General features: G+C 41.8%; 1 protein-coding gene across 1 annotated transcript in view; it reads left to right on the top strand.

The window, feature by feature from the left end:
* Positions 1–16,625, top strand: part of EDC4 (enhancer of mRNA decapping 4) — a 1,195,039-nt gene that overhangs the window by 1,010,717 nt on the left and 167,697 nt on the right.

Here is a 16,625-nt window from a genome sequence, read left to right as displayed (position 1 = left end):
GCATCGGATGCCTTTCTCCTTCATTGGGGGAAGGGCCTTCTGTACGCATATCCTCCCATACCTCTGGTGGGGAAGACTTTGTTGAAACTCAAGCAGGACCGCGGAACTATGATTGCTCCTTTCTGGCCGAATCAGATTTGGTTCCCTATTGTTCCTCCGAAGAACTGTGGAGATTGGACTGTTTTCCAACCCTCATATCTCAGAACGATGGGGCGTTTCTGCATCCCAACCTCCAGTCTCTGGCTCTCACGGCCAGGATGTTGAGAGCGTAGAATTCGCTTCCTTGGGTCCTTGCGTGGGACAAACACAAACATGCGTGGGACAAACATAAAAGAATCCTGTTCAGAAGGAGACCCATGTGGGAATCATTGAGGTTAGGAGTACTTGACTTCCTTATCCGATGGCAAAAGAGGAAAAGGGGGGGGGGGAACCTTAGTCACTCACATCTCGTTACTCGCTGCAAGGAGCTCACCTTTGGAGAACAGGAATTTATATCGGAGGAGGCAGGGCTGACCTGAAGGAGCAGCCGTAGCATGCATGGTGACACAATCCTGCGCACTTTAATATATAATTAATACCGCGGGCCCAGCAGAGGATGGTTACGGAACAAAAAATATTGCATGCTGGCCCACGGCTTAGCAGAAGGGAGAGAAATAGGTGCAGTGCTGGGAAGGCAGAGAAGGTAGGGGAAAATCATAATTTGGGCTAGGGAGGCTTAGCTTCCTCAAATCTCTTATACCGGGCGTCTGTGAGAGAAACATTTTTGCTTTGGCTATGGATGAACTTTATAAAAAAAAATTGGGGGTGGGGGGGGAAGGTTGGGGATTTTCCATTGATAGATATGGAGGCAGTATAGGAGGGTAGGAATGAATCGTGTTGAAATAACCTGTTACATATACTGTATTTAATGGTTACAGTTTTGTAATTTGAGCCTTCCTAGTCTCTTCTCTATTTTTTTTAGATTTAGGTTTTTGGTTTGATACATTGAGGTTATCTGGTTGGTAAGGTGAATTGAGATGATAATTATATAAAGGTTTTAACTTGTTGAATTTAAGCTTATAAAATTAGTTGATTTTTGTGTAGGTATTCCACTTTTCTTTGATATATTTAATTTTTGTGGAATATTGAACAAGAGACATTCTTTTGCACATTGTTGTATTTTTTGTTTTTGTTTGACAATTTGATTCTCATTCCTTCAACAGCATTAAGTAAGCCGCATTGAACCTGCTAATAAGTGGGAAAGCATGGTAATTGGTGATATCATCTGCTGGTTTCCTGATGTTTTTTGGTATGGGTGTAAGTAATATATTACCATGATCGGTGGGGAAAGAACCTTGTTGAAGGAGGAAGTTTAAGTGATTGGTGAGGTCTGTAATGAAGTGTGCAGGTGCGTTCTCCATTAGATAGATGGGACAAGGGTCAAGGTGGCAGTGTGCTTTAGAGAGTTTGGATATTGTAGTGGAAATTTCTTCAGTGGTGAGAAGGGTGACATTATTCCAGGAGCAGTCAGCTGGTATTTGGTCCATATCTGGATCCAGTTCATCGAGAAAGTTATCAATGCTGGAATCGCCTTGGGGAATTTTGTTACACAGGTTGATGATTTTATCTTCAAAGTAATTGGCTAGTTGGTCAGCAGAAGGACGGTTTTAGGGTGATGTAACTGGGTCGGTGTTAAGAAGATTTTTTATGATTTGATATTGTTTTCTTAGGTCTGTTCCGGTAGTTGTAATCTTCCTTGTGTAATAAGATCTTTTGGCTTGCTTGATGGCCTTCTTATAGTTTCTTTGTGACTGTTTCCAGGTATTGAAGACGATGTTGTTTTTTGATTTACACCAAATCTTTTCAAGTTTCCTTGTTTGTGACTTAAGGTTTTTTAATATGTCGTTAAACCATGGAGAAGGGTTGCTTCTATGTAAAGTTTTGGAGTGTAGAGGGGCTATTTCGTCCAGAATGATCTTGCATCTGTTGTCCCATTCTGTTAGGAAGTGAATTGAATAGGGATTTATTGACCAGTCATTATTATAGATTTGGTGCCAGAAGGTTTCCTTATTGATCCGTCCTCTGGTGTTGATAATTAAGGGTTCACTTGTTGTAGTTTGGTTATTTTTACTCCAGTACAGAGATAAGGTTGCTTTATAATGGTCAGACCAGGGTGAAGCAGACCAAAAGATATCTGATAAAATGAATTTTTGGTCTGAAGAGTGTTTGAAGGAAATTATATCGAGTGAGTGACCTTTGATGTGAGTAGTTTGCATTGGAGGTAGGTTAAAATCGCATAATTGGAGGAAGTCGATACACTCTCGAGTATGGACAGAATTAGAGTCGTCTAAATGCAGATTTAAATCTCCAACTAATAATATATTGGAACTGTTAACACATATATTTGATATAAAGTCTATAAATGTAGTTTGGCTATTATTCCAGTTGTTAGGAGGTCTGTAAAACAATATGCAGGTTAGATGGTCACATAATAAAGAGTTATGAAGTTTAGTTGAAGCAATTTCGATTTGAGGAGAGATGGATTCTGAGATAGGTTCTGCAAGGAAGTCAGATCTATGGATAAGTGCTATGCCTCCACCTCTTTTATCTTTTCTAGGCCAGTGTGATATATTATAGCCAGGGGGGCATAAGTCAAGTATGATAGGATCTTTTGGATCACGAACCCAGGTTTCTGTGATGAAGAGTAGGTCAAGTTTGTCAGATGTAATCCAGTCTGTAATGGTTTTGGCGTTATTAACTACTGATCTATCGTTGATGTAGCCTACTCTTACGGGCAAATGCGGTTCAGTAGTTGAAAATGTGGGGCAGGTTTCAATAAGTTGTCTCATATTAGGTGATTTAGCTTTAGATGAAAAAGTTCCTGATTTTGAGGATGATTGTCTGGTTGTTGTTGGATTTCTGTGGTTATTGCTGGTCCGTGGGGATGATAATGATTTGGGAGATCTTATGTGATGTTGAAGAACTGGAATAATGTTGAATTCTGAAGGGGGAATGATAAGTGTTGCATGTAAGATAGCAAGAGAGTGTATGATGATGAGTATTTTAATGAAGATCATGTTGTCAGATGTGTCCGGATTGTTGACGAGTGTAAGAAGATTCGATAGTGAGAATGGCTAATAAGTGAATGGGAAAGAGAGGATGCTAAGATGGGGGAGGATAGTTTGATAATTGGAGGGCAAAACAGTTGTTAACAGTGCAGGCAAATCAGCTATTAGCAATGTAAGCAGAGAATGGCTAATAAGTGAATGGGAAAGAGAGGGTGCTAAGATGGGGGAGGATAGTTTGATAATTGGAGGGCAAAACAGTTGTTAACAGTGCAGGCAAATCAGCTATTAGCAATGTAAGCAAAACAGTTATCAGTAATACATGACAAAACGGATTTCTGCAGTGTAGGCAATTCAATTAGCAGCAATATAGGCAAAACAGTTATCAGCAGATCAGTGATCAGCAATGTAGGGTAATTCGGATATCAGCAATTCAGGCAAAACAGTTATCAGCACTGCAGGACAAAATAGTTGTCAGCAGTGCAGGGCAGATCAGTAGATAGCAAAACAAAATAGTTGTCAGCAGTGCAGGGCAGATCAGTTGACAGCAAAGCAAAATATTTGTCAGCAGTACAGGGCGAAACAACTGACAGCAGTGTAGAGTAAAACAGTTGTCAACAATGGAGCCAGAAGGGCCAATCAGATGTCAGCAGTGCCAAGCAAAATTGGGTTGACAGCAGTACAGGCCGAATCAGTAATCAGTGTTGTTAAACAATTGTCATCAGTGCAGGGCAAATTGGATGTCAGGAGGGCGAATTAGTTGTCAGCAATTGTGCAATATTGGTGCACAAATCTTTGATTTACCAGTCCGAGTTCTCTTAAATACTCTGAGAGTCAGTATGTTGGAATTCAATTCAGCCTTCAGTGCAGTTGTATAAGTAGCGGATATCAGAAATCGCTATGCATAAAATTAACAGTTAGACCTCGGAACCACATACCCTGAGGGTCAATATGTTGGAATTCAGTTCAACCTTCAGTGCAGTTGTATTAGTAGCGGATGTCAGAAATCGCTATGCATAAATTTAACAGTTAGTCCTCGGAACCACAGTCAGGTTTTCACACGGTTGTTCAGTCAATCAGCTGAGACCATTAACTGGAATCACTGTGCAAAAATTTAACAGTTAGTCCTCAGAACCACAGTCAGGTTTTCACGCGGTTGTTCAGACAATCAGCTGAGACCATTAACTGGAATCAGGGAATATTCGGGGGTGTTGAGATCAATTCTCGGTTCCAATGGTTGGATTTTCACCTGGATACTTTGGCCTAACTGATCTTGTGGATCTTGGTTATCGCGTTTATAGTAGTTGTGATGGTGCTTTCAGCCGAGTTGGTTGGGTGGTCTGGCAGTGATTCCACACACCCAGTCGTGAGTTAGGCTTGAGGATCCTTGGTTACGGACTTCGCCGGACGGTCGCGACTAATGTGGCCCTGGTATGAGATCAGTTGGGCGGGATACGTCAGTCGAGAGCTGTATTCAGCGTCAGATCTGGTCAGCTTCTTGATAATTATATCTGAGCGGCAGGCTCAGATCAGCGATATCACTTGGTTTGCAAGCGCGGTCTAACACTTGGGCTGTTCGTGACGACAAGCTTCTCAGCGGGGTCACAGGAAAACCAACGGTGTAATAGGCAATTACGGCTGATCATCAACGACAGAGGCAGGGAAGTCAGGGCCGCTGGGTTGGGCCGTCAGCAGCGGAGTAGCAGCAAACACCACCACGGATCCTCCGCGGTGCTCCAGTCAGCAACAACTGACCAAAGTCAGTGCAGGCTCAATAACGACCCACAATGGGTCTTTCAGCAAGATTGACAATGTTAGAGGTAAGCGGGCTAGTTGTCAATGTCGGATGTAGGAGAAGTCCATGGCCGTTATGCTATGTTAGGCCGATAGACAACGTGGTCGCAGGCACTCACCCACTATGGATAAATCACAGTTCTTCTGTAAGTAATAAACTGAGAGCAGAGTAGTTCCATGTAGTTCAGCGACATCTCTCTTAGAGCATCTCAGCGAAAAATCGGGCCAGGCTGGAATCAGTTATAATTATAATTAAATCTGCCGAGGTCTCACGGAGCAACTATCTCTGACATCTTATATGGCGGCCATCTTAATCCATTAGACATTGGTTATTATACATGGATCTATGATATAATAGACAAATTCACCTCATTCCTTTACTGGAGTCCATAAACACGAGTACTAGACCAGGAATCCAAGATTAATAGGAGTACCTTGCCAGCTGGTATCTGGACATGGGTCAGGAACATGGAAGCACAGATAGCAGAAAACACAGCCAGCAGGAATCTGGAGCATAGACAAGGAAACATGGGAAGCAAAGATATTGATTCAGTGCTGTTCCAGCTCAGAAGCAGGGCAGATAAATCCGTGCCTTCTGGGCTGGTGCCAGCAGAGCCAATCAGACAATATGAAAGAAGAAGGCATATCCATCCTGCAAAGAAACATAAGGGACAAGAACAAAGCTCCTCTTAAAGGCAGGGAGACTCATGCACAACACAGCTCAACCTCAACTTCCTCCTGACTCTGAAAGGGGGCAAAGCATATGATCTTGGTCCCACACAAAATCTGCTTGTATAGCTTCGGTATATGTCATAATTTGGTCTTAACTCTGCTAACTTTCACTTCAGTGTGATAAGTTTAACTTTTGCCTGTTGGCTAGTAAGTTCCTATCTTTGTACAGCCCTTGGTTGCTAGGATTATGCGGGGCTTGCTTCAGCTAAAGCTTCTCATCAGGTGTCCTGTGGGGTTTTGGATCTCAACATGGTGTTCATGCAGTTAATGAGACTCTCTTTGAGCCTCTTATATCTGGTAATCACCTCAACTGGTAGCGTCAGCAACTCCAAGCCCTAGCTGACTTATCTATTTTACACTAAGTTTCATCAAAATAAGGTTATTCTGAGTGTGCATCCTGAGTTCCTACATAAGGTACTGTCAGGCTTCTTTCTACAGAAAGCAGTTAATTGTCCTAATATTTTTACTCAGATGTCTAGTCCATGAGAGTAAACAAGCTTTGTATAGTCTGAAGTTCTAAAAAGACGTGGAGGGTGTATAATGTTTAGGGTGTATTAGTCACTCCCAGCTCCGTTGTCCAGCCACGGAAGGCTAGGGATGACCAATCCACCCAAGGCTGTAACCGTGAGTTTTCTCTCGTTTATCTAGACTCCTTAATTACCCAGAGCAGTGCGCTTACTCTGAATAATTCTAGAGACAATAATTAGGTGGAATACAGTGGATATGAGAGATCAGCTCACAAGTTTATTAGTGCAAGTCTATACTCACCAAGCAATATCAGATCATTTATAATGGCAGTTACAGCATGTTTTCTCACAGGGAGTTTTCAGGCAGTGAATCACATAGAAATCACCTTTACTGAGTTCTCCAAATATATGTACAATCACATAATTATAGGAATACCATACCACAGCTACACATAGGTGTTCTCTGGGTCTGAGTCTTTTTTTTTTTTTTTTGCACTTGCTCACATTATTTTTATTTTTAAATTTATTGGTTTGCACAAAATTAAATACATCTAACAAGTTGTTCTGTTAACCCTCTATATTCCCATTCTAATCAACATTCTACGTAAGGACCTGGTTTTTAAGTTTTGTAAATGTTTCCAGTCTCAATTCAGGCCCTTGCAAGAAAACATAATCCCCAATTCTTATCTCAAAAGAGCTTCCTCATCTAATGGGTCTGAGTCTTTAATGTTTTGTTTTACTACTCAATAGCCAATTAGTAGATATAAAAGACTCACAGTTACTTATGAGAAAGCAATTGGGGTACTTGCCAATTCAGATACAATTAATTGGTTTCTCATGAGAGAGCAGCTCTGTGGCTGTCTCTCTGGCTTGAAGTAGGAAGGACACTCATTTTTATATGCCCATTCAAGATACAAGTAATATGACAGTAAGCACACCTGATTGGATCTATGCTAATATAATGGTTAACACTGATTGGCTATGCTAATGAATTGGTCAATATTTACTGGAAAGATCAATAGACTAGCTCTTACTGGAAGACTAAGTCATCTTCCTCAAAACACTGTCTGTGACACCTAGTCATCTTCCTGTGGAATTATCCATTTCTGTCTTTCTGAACATCTGTTACCACCATATTGCTACATTCATGCAACTCTGTAAGTTAGACCCCACCACCCTTGCGGGTTTCTGCGTGCTCTGCAGTGTCCCAATAGCTCATGTGCCTTTGAGCAACACTACAGTTCAAGTGAGAGTCACAGGCCTATAAGTTTTTCTCTCATTTTAGATCCTGAACCAAAGTCAGGCCTGGGCCCAAATAATAATAATAATATTCAAGAGGCATCAATAATATTCAAGAGGTATTGAACTTACATCGACGAAACGCAGAACAGCTGAGTTCCCATCACCCTTTCTTCCCTGCCTGTGTCCCGCCCTCGCCGACGTTACGTTACACGAGGGCGGGACACAGGCAGAGAAGGAAGGCCGACGGGAGCTCAGCTGATCTGCGTGCTGCCTGCGTTTCGCCGATGTAAGTTCAGTACCGAAGAGAGGGCCCGGGCCGGGTGCAGGGGTGATGGCGGTGACTCCGGGGTGGGGTGGCAGCGGGGAGGGGGCCTTGCCAAAACCCCATACTAGCCCGTTTTAACAGGCTGAACGGCTAGTTTTTGATAAAATGTCTAGGTCCGATTTTGGACGTTTTGCTAGAAACATCCAAAAATTGAGTGACATAGGAGTTCATTTTCAAAACACCTATAGAACTTTGTAAGTCTAAGTTTTGAAAATGAACCCCTGTGTCACTCAATGTTTGGACGTTTTCCTAGAAACATCCAAAAATTGAGTGACATAAGGGTTCATTTTCAAAACACTTAGACTTACAAAGTTCCATAGGTTACTATGCAACTTTGTAAGTCTTAGTACTTTGAAAATATGCTTCATAGTAACGTAGTAGATTACGGCAGATAAAGACTTGCACAATCCATCCGGTCTGCCCACCAAAATAAACTCATAGCCCAAGGTATGATCTGATACTACATATGTATGCTTGATCTTGATTTTTTTCTTGCTATTTTCAGGGCACAGACCATAGAAGTCTGCCCAACACTGGCCTTGTTCTCCAAGTTGCCGTTGAAGCCCAACATCCAAATCTGTCCAGCCACCATCAGGGCACTGGCCTATCTGTCCAGTCATGATCAGGACACAGATCATAGAAGTCTGCCAACACTGGCTTTATATCCCAATTACTGGTGTTGCCATCTTGTTTGGTTTCATGCCTTCTATACAGGGTTCCTATGTGTTTATCCCACGCTTTTTTGAATTCCGTTACCATTTTCAGCTCCACCACCTCCCGCAGGAGGGCATTCCAGGTATCTACCACCCTCTTCTTGAGAAAGTACTTCCTGACATTATTCATGAGTTGGCCTCCCTGCAACCTCAATTCATGTCCTCTAGTTCTACCATCTTCCTTTCTCTGGAAAAGGTTTATTTGTAGATTAATACCTTTAAAATATGTGAATGTCTTTTATCATATCACCCCTGTCTCTCCTTTCCTCTGTGTTCAGGTCCTCAAGTCTCTCCTCATTCATCTTGTGACACAAACCCCATATCATCTTCATCGCTTTTCTCTGAACCTCTTCAAGTGGTGAGCAGAGCCATTTTGGAACCTGAAAAGGTCTTATATTTTGGGTTTGAAAATTGCATTTTTCCTAGACATTTTGTGCTCAAGTGCATTTTTCTTTTGGACCATTTTGGAAAATAAAACATAGAAGAGAAAATCACCCAAAATTAGCCATTGGGGAAGTCTGAGGTCCATTATTCTTAGTAGACTGGGCACATAGACATCCCAGCAGAGTAGTGGGCAACCTAAGGGGCACTGCAGTAGACTTCATGTAAAAAAATGTCCCAGATACACATCTCACCATAACCCCCTTATATTGTATGGTGAGCCCTCCAGGAGCAGAAAAATACCTGTACTTCACTGTATACCACTACAATAGCTCTCAAGCTTCCAGGTGTTAGCACGGTAGGTATTTAGTGCTCATACTTTCCATCACAAGTGTACCAGTTAGAGTGGGATATGGGCCTGTGTCCCCTTCTCTACAGTCCACTGCACTGACCACTAGGCTACTCCTGGGACCTGCTTGCTGCTGTAATAGGAATGGCCATCATATGTGAAGCTGTCGTAGAGCCTGGTGTGTGCTGTCTGTCACATCTTAGGGAACCGGGAAGGGGTCAGTGACCACTGGGGGAGTAAATGGGGGCTATGCCTTAATCCCTCCAGTGGTCATTTGGTCATTGAGAGCACCCTTTGTTCACATAGTCGTGATTGAAACAGGTCTAGCCAAAACGTCAAGCTTGGCCCTAGACATTTTCATTTTGTTCCATTATTGCAGAAAAATGTGTATCTTTTGGGGCCGCCCAGGTCACACCCAAAACATGCCCCCTTGAAATTTGGATGAACTGTGGAGCAAACGTCTTAAAATTGGGGTGTCAAAAATTGCAACGTGGAAGTTTTTGAGAGAGAAAAGTTCTTCTGCTATCTGACGTTTTTTGGACTTTTTTGTTTTGAAAATGAGCTCCTTAGCCGCCTTCCTGTAACAGACAAAAGTCCACATAGCTTCTTGTTTGTTTTGACCCAAACAGATGGGAGATCTCAGAAGTTGAATAGTGGATAGCATCTCTTTCTTGTTATACCCACACAGACCAAACTTTGGAAGAGTATGTTAGAGTATATTTAAAAAAAAATGGCTAAAGATGTAAAGAGAAACAAGACCTTTTTCAGATATATTGGAGAAAGGAGAAAAGATAGGAATGGAATTGCAAGACTGAAAGGTAATGAGAATGGCTATGTGGAGAGTGATGAGGATAAAGTGAACATGCTAAACAATTACTTCTCTTCGGTGTTTATGGAGATGGAGAAGAAGTGGGAAACTGCAGACTGGTAAGTCTCACATCAGTGATAAGAAAAATTATGGAGTCACTGCTGAAAGAAAGGATAGTTAACTTTCTAAAAGCCAACGTGTTACAGGACCTGAGGCAACATAGTTTTACCAAAGGAAAATCCTGCCAAACAAATCTTATTGAGTTCTTTGACTGGGTGACCATAGAACTAGATGAAGGACATGAGCTAGATGTAATCTGCTTTCAGCAAAGCCTTTGATATAGTCCCCAACAGAAGACTTGTGAATAAGCTGAGAGGGCTTAGGACCAAAAGTCGTGAACTGTATAGGAAACTGGTTGAACGACAGGTGGCAGAGGGTGGTGGTAAATGGAATTTGCTTGGAGGAAAGGAAGGTGAGCAGTGGAGTTCCTCAGGGGTCGGTGCTGTAGCCAATTCTGTTAAATATGTTTGTGAGAGATATTGCTGAAGGGTAGGAAGGAAAGGTTTGCCTTTTTGTGGATGACACGAAGATAGCCAATAGAGTGGATACCCTGGAGGGAGTAGAAACAATGAGAAGGGATCTCCAAATGTTAGAAGAACGGTGGAGGGTCTGGCAGTTAAAATTTAATTAAAAACTATTATTGAGGTGGAAACGTACTTTGATCTTAAGAAACTATTTCTATTATACCATATTTAAACCCACAATTTATCTAATATTTAGCGTTTTTTATATAATATTTTAATTAATAAGTTTGGTGCTCAGTATTATAGTGACGCTGTGCCTTTTACTGGAGGTACATACCTTCAGAAGCACCTTAGGCACTCATCAATTCCACATCACAGTACCACCCTCCCTACCTGCCATATGTGCGCATTTGTCCCTTAATATATGTAAATATGATAGTCCAGGTTTTTTTTAATTCACTTAAGATGGTTAAAATTTATGCCAAGAAGTGCCGTGATGCACTTTGGGTGCAGAAACCCAAAAAAGAGATAACGGATAGGAGGGAAGAGATTAGTAAGCTTGACTCAGGAGAGAGATCTTGGGGTGTTGGTGTCCAAGGATCTGAAGGTTAGGAAACAATTCGACAAGGCGGTGGCCATGACCAGAAGGTTCCTAGTCTGCGTAGAGAAGAGTATAACCAACAGAAGAAAGGCAGTGTTGATGCCCCTCTACAAGTTGTTGGTGAGGCCCCACTTGGAGTATTGTGTTCAGTAAAACGACTTGAAGTAATGCAAAGAAAAGCTACAAAAATGGTATGGGATTTGCGTTGCAAACCGTATGAGGAGAGACTTGCCAACCTGAACGTGTATACCTTGGAGTATAGGAGAAACAGGGTTGACATGATAGACGTTCAAATATTTGAAAGGTACTGATCTGCAAACAAAGCTTTTCCGGAGACAGGAAGGCAGTAGAACTAGAGGACATGAATTGAGGTTGAAGGGGGGCAGACTCAGGAAAAATGTCAGTAAGTATTTTTTCACGGAGAGGCTGGTGGATACATGGAATGCCCTCAAGCAGGAGGTGGTGGAGATGAAAACGGTAATGGAATTCAAACATGCAAGGGATAAATGCAAAGGAATCATGTTTAGAAGCAATGGATCCACGGAATCTTAGCTGAGATTGGGTGGCAACACCAGTAATTGGGAAGCAAAACCAGTGCTGGGCAGATTTCTATGTTCTGTGCCTTGATCATGACTGAATAGATATGGATGGACTGGAGTATAAATTTTAAGGGTCTTCGACATTAGCTTCAGAACTTTTAGTACAAGAAGAGTGCTGGGCAGACTTCTACAGTCTGTGCCCTGAGAATGGCAAGGACAAATCAAACTCGGGTATACATTAAAGTATCGCATACCATATCCCTATGTAATTGACTTTCAAGTGCCACTATATAGGATTGAAGAGGCCCCATGCCATGAAAGTTAGGGTTGACTTCTGCATTTGCTCAGAGCGCATTCTAAGCGTTATGAAAACATCTTGAACTGGACTGGCATGGATGAAAATGTGGGATTATTTTTCCCTACTTGTCAGAGCAGGGATGGGAGTACGTGTGCATGATATTATTGTTATTAATGGCTATTGTATTCAGTGCTAGTGATGTACTGTTTTCAATATTAACTCCTTCAGTTCCAGAGGGGCGGGATACAAGAATGAAATGTAATATAAAGTTCAGGTTTGTCCTGCTCAGAAAAGTAATGATAAACCGTTATATTCTGCTCTTTTAATGTGTTAAATAATTCTTAAGGAAATCTTGTATTCCATTTTACAAGGCTATATTTTGGTTTTATCAGATAATGTTTAGCAGGGCAAATGCCCATACTGGTGAAAAGACCCATACAGGAGGAGGATCCTTACCAGGAAATGAAGTCTCTGGTTGCTATATTGTTTTTGGACCGTTGCACTAATTGAGTCTGATGGTGTGACTGTTGTAAGAGTTAGAAAATTGATGCTTAGGAAATTACCCATCACCCTGTTTTTTAAACTTCTCTTATTCCCTTCCTCATTGTTCCCGCTATATTTTTTCTATATTTGTTGGAGTGGAGGAGTGGCCTAGTGCTTAGGGTGGTGGACTTTGGTCCTGGGGAACTGAGGAACTGAGTTCGATTCCCACTTCAGGCACAGGCAGCTCCTTGTGACTCTGGGCAAGTCACTTAACCCTCCATTGCCCCATGTAAGCCGCATTGAGCCTGCCATGAGTGGGAAAGCGCGAGGTACAAATGTAATAAAAATAAATTTGCATAATTAACATAAGAAAAGCCTTATCAGTTTTACACTCTTGTTGTATCTACTATGTAGTCTAGATGTGCCTCTCTAAAAGTTTTAACTTTGTACTTTTTTCAGTTCTCAGCATTGTAAACTCTAAATGTTAATGGAGTCCAGAAAAAAAATGTACACCATTAGATTAAGCTGGTTTAACTGCAGGGCTGTGGAGTCATTACTCCAAACCTTCGACTCCCACTCCTCTGTTTTTCTACTGTCCAACTCTGACTCTAACTCTTACTGATATTAGGCTTTGAATATTGTTGTTTTGGATCTAAAACACTGGTAAATATAACTTTAGATCCAGGACAAAGAACGATGTATAAGATAAAATTATAAATTTACCATATATTATAATGCTGTAAGTTTTTATTTCGAAGCTGGAGTCAAAGTTGGTAAATTTTTACTGTTTCTGACTGACACCACATCCCTGGTTACAGGGGCGTAGCCACGGGTGGGCCTGGGTGGGCCTAGGCCCACCCAGTTTGGGCTCAGGCCCACCCAGTTTGGGCTCAGGCCCACCCAGCAGTGGAGCACCCTTAACAGCACCGGGCAGCGGAGGGAGCAGGCTGAGCTCCCACGATCCTCCATCTACCTCCCTCTGTCTCAGCGGTAGCGATTCGTACGAAATTGGAGGGAGAAGGGATGGAGGCGGGGCCACAAAGATCATTGGAACCGCGAGACCGGAGCTGCGGGATGATTGGTGCGCGGCAGCGGAAGTGAGAGTTCCTCGTGCCACCGCTGTGGAGATCGTAACTTTTGTGTTCTGGGAAAGTTTGTCGCTCCGGTTGACGATCATGAGCCTGAACATGTTACTGCAACACATCATGGTATCGGAGCAGCAGGCCCAGGAGATCCGCCGTGATCGCTGCCGGTAAGACATCGCTGCCGGTGGTCTTTGTCATTGAAATGGTCAATATGTACAATTTTTGTAGCCGACTAGTAATGAGCTCTAGTGCCATCATTCACTTTCTCGTGCTAACCTGTAATTGATGAAGTGGCCCGTTTATTTTAACGTAGTTTTCATTTTTCAGATATAATTATGTCTTGTCGCAAAGATAAAATAGTAACTTTGATTTTGAATGTATTATGTATAAAAGTAATACATTTTGATAGCACTTGATTCAATCAGTCTCATCCTAGTCTGACCTTTGGAAGTACCTTCTTTAAGGATCCTCTTCTATAATATGCCACTTGGGCTGTGTGCATTATGGTCTGCTAAAGTGCTAGTGCTTAGAAATTTCGGGATATGGCATATTGTAAAGTTTTCTTCTCTCCCCTAAGTGGTGCACACACTCAGAGGGATTATCTTCAATATGGAACAGCCTAAAGTTGTAAAGTACTTGTAGTTTCATAATGCAATAAAATACAAAAGGGATACGCAGTTTGTTTGGTTTTTTTTGCAAGATACATCCTCGCTTTCCCAGTGGAGTAGTAGGACAGCAGCTTTCTGCCTGTAAAGCAGGCCCAATTTTCTGAATACCCTTCATATTTTGTAGCTGTCACAAATGTGCTAGGCAAGGATCTAGCCTAACCCCCTCCTGGCTTAATGATTAGTAATAAATTGTGATTGTGAGTGAATAAATTTTGCATGTATGAGTGAAGAAATATTTTCTCTGATTAATTTTAAATTTACTACTTTGTAGCTTCATTGCATGCCCCCTAGTCCTAGTATTTTTGGAAAGAGTAAACAAGCAATTCACATCTGTTTCATTCCACTCATTATTTTATAGACCTCTATCATATCTCCCCTCAGCCACCTCTTCTCCAAGCTGCCCTAGCCACTTTAGCCTTTCCTCATAGGGAAGTAGTTCCATCCCCTTTATCATTTTTGTCGCCCTTCTCTGCACCTTTTCTAATTCCAATATATCTTTATGAACTGCGGTGACCAGAATTGCACACAATATTCGAGGTGCAGTCGCACCATGGAGCGATACAAAGGCATTATAACATCCTTATTTTGTTTTCCATTCCTTTCCTCTCCGGTACTATGTAAGCCACATTGCGCCTACAAATAGGTGGGAAAATGTGGGATACAAATGTAACAAATAAATAAATATAAATATCGTGTATATCTGCTAGAATTCTGTGGTGCCACAGCTGGTAGCTCAGGTTAGAGCTCTGCTTTACAAACTTTCAAAACAAGCTTATTATTTGCTCGCATTAACTTTTTCTGATCGAAAGTAGAAATTGGTTATAATTCATTAAGCATATACAGAATTGGCCCACCAATTGAACAAGACTAGGCGGTTGTTTTAGGGCACCAAAAAACCAAAAAATTCTTTAGCGTCCGTGGCAGATGAATCCAGAGACATGTGGGTTGTGTCCATCTACCAGCAGGTGGAGATAGCACTGATTTGTACTGTGCCTAGTGGATGACACACTTCCTGGCCAGTCAGTATATCTCTTAACAGAGACTACGCAAAACAGTGGAGTTCAATAAGTGGCTTGAGTCTTGCTGTAAAGGTTTTAGTCACATAAGGGCGTGGGGTAATACGTGGAAAAATAACAGGCTGTACTGTAATGATGGGCTACATCTTTCAGTGATGGGAAAAAGGATCCTTGGGGAGAAATTCAGACAGTATGTTTCTAGACATTTAAACTAGAAGGCGGGGGTGACAAAAGGAAACAAGGGAATTCGGAAAGTCACCCCCAGAATAAACTTGATGGCAGAGGGAAAAGGTCATCTAAATACAGAAAACCACCTAAACTCTCTACACAGATGGAAAGCAATGAGCATAAATGCTCGCAGTCTAGGTAAAAAGGTTCAAGACTTGCAAGCCCTGATGTTTGAAGAAAACTGAAGAAATTTGAGTTGACAGCAAGGTACAAAGAAGAAAAAAGAGAGGAAAGAGCTAAAAATAAGAACAGTCAATATGTCAGAAGTAGGTGTAGTGAAGGTAAAAAAAAAAAAAGACAAATGGACAGCAGCCGCTTGAAAGAGAATTAGAAGACGACAGACAGGAAAGCAGAAAAGAAACTGCAACCAACATGATGGAAAAATACAATGTCCAGACCACAAAGGTAGAAAAAAGCAATGTATTTTAAATGTTTTAAATGGAATTTGTTGGCCTTGGGAAATCCACATAGCAAATGTGTTTGTATTGTGTTCAGCAGAAAGGAAATGCATTTCTGTTTTTATTTCTCCAGTGTTGCAGTACATGCTAAGTTTAACTTTTTGGGGTTACGAGTTCAATTTTTGACTAAATATTTTTATTTCTGATATGTGATCCCTTGTTCTGTATTTGGTGAGGGTCTGTTGGTGTGACAGTAATGGCAGGTGGGGAAATTGGAGGGAAGAGAGGGGATCAGGGAGGGGGCCCTAGCATGTCTAACACCAGTTCTGACTCTTGCTGTATAGCTGGTAGGGATCCCAAGCCTCCCCAGCTGAGGACCTCTTCCAAAGACGGCCAGAACTTCCTTCTATCAAGTTATGCAGTTGGTGACGGCATGCTTGAGTCACCGACAGCTAAGCACGCATAGGGTGTTGCCATCAATGGCTTGCGGACGTTGCTGCTGCCTGCCAAGTTTCATAAAAGGGAGTTCTGGCCACCTTCAGAGAGAGCCTTCAGCTGACAGAGCTTGAGGATCCTTATTAGCTAATGAATTTATATTTTGCAGTAGGGCAGGGCAGAGAAATTATTGTGCCCACCCACTTTGGGTTCAGGCCCATCCAAAATTGGCTGTCTGGCTACGCCACTGCCTGGTTAATTTAAGTGTGAGAGAAGAAATGCTTTTATAAATTTTGCCAAATCTGGATGTTAATTATCTAATATATTTTTACAAAAGACACCCTCATATAGTCCTCTCATTCCATATATTTTTTGTGTGTTTCTGTATCTCAACCAGATGCACAATGCTACAAAGCTCATACAATTGATATAACTGTGTATGTGTGCAACAAAAATGCCATACGGTATAGTCTTATCCATCTCATTTCCTCTTCC

Source organism: Microcaecilia unicolor, chromosome 5 (assembly GCF_901765095.1).
Source record: "Microcaecilia unicolor chromosome 5, aMicUni1.1, whole genome shotgun sequence".
NCBI classification, from domain to species: domain Eukaryota; kingdom Metazoa; phylum Chordata; class Amphibia; order Gymnophiona; family Siphonopidae; genus Microcaecilia; species Microcaecilia unicolor.
This window is presented reverse-complemented; position numbering and strand designations above follow the sequence as displayed.